At 34.2% G+C, this 1,060-nt stretch overlaps 1 long non-coding RNA gene across 1 annotated transcript; it reads right to left on the reverse strand.

Moving 5' to 3' along the window:
• Positions 1-357: 357 nt before the first annotated feature.
• Positions 358-1,060, reverse strand: LOC117103844. The gene is made up of 2 exons (XR_004444664.1): positions 988-1,060; positions 358-545 (listed from the first exon to the last, which is right to left on the reverse strand). It is a non-coding gene; the product is annotated as an uncharacterized LOC117103844 (long non-coding RNA).

Raw genomic sequence — 1,060 nt, forward strand, 5'->3', positions numbered from 1 at the left:
TGAAACACTACTGGGTAATAGCTGTCTCTTATACACATCTAGATGTGTATAAGAGACAGGTGTTGGACTTCTGATCGTGATCCCTTAATACAAGGCATCCATCTCAGCTTCATGTATCAGTCTGTGTATTTTTAATTTAAGTTCGGCCCTCACTCTATCTGGCAGCTGCCTTATTGTCTCCCCCATAGACATGAAAAAGGTGTGGATGGATGTCATCTTCTGTGGTAAAAGGAGCCCTTTTCTGCTCTAAATATTCTAATAGGGATTTGTCAAAGTCAAAACTGGCATCACTCTTTCTTTTCTTCTTTAATGGAGTCGATGTTGATACTGATGCATCGGCATTGTCATCTCTTCATCTTTTTTTTTGTTGCATCTGCTGTGGTTGTTGTTGTTGCTGCTCATGGGGCTGTTGCGATTGGTGGTAATCATCATCATTATAATCAAATCAAAAACTTTCTTCTGTTATGTTGTCTACAATGCTGTCGAAAGTTTCCTCATCACTTATTTCAGTGTTGGCTGGTTCTACATCGAGGTTACTTGAAGTCCTACAATGGAAACAATGAATAAAATGGATATATATTAATTCTCATATTTTGTCCATTTGCTGTAACATATCCAATTCTTTTTTTATTTTCCTATTGAGACATGTGTGATGCAATTCTTGATGTTTACTTCTTGTTATTGTTAATTCCATTGTTAAGCATGCAATGATTTTGGCATATGTAATACATACTGTATTTTCTTTTTTTCTGGAAATAAATTAATAAATAATTTACCCTTTTTGATAATGTGTGTTACCTTGCAATATGCCTATTAAACTGAACAGTGTATATTTGTGGTTAGTTCAAATGTATTTTACTCTTTACATGCAAAGCACTTTGAATGTACGAATTGGAAATGTACATTTAAAATTTGGATTGATTGATTGATTGATAGATTGATATATTGATGGATGGATTGATTGGTTTCAAATTAGCTTGAACTTACTCCTTCTGTTGTAAGTACGGCGTAAGAAATGTCAAAATTCCTGCGAATCTATATTGTTTGATTACTTTGGCAG

This window comes from Anneissia japonica, unplaced genomic scaffold (assembly GCF_011630105.1).
Source record: "Anneissia japonica isolate Jap-2015-1 unplaced genomic scaffold, ASM1163010v1 scaffold24846_len1226_cov174, whole genome shotgun sequence".
Lineage (NCBI taxonomy): Eukaryota > Metazoa > Echinodermata > Crinoidea > Comatulida > Comatulidae > Anneissia > Anneissia japonica.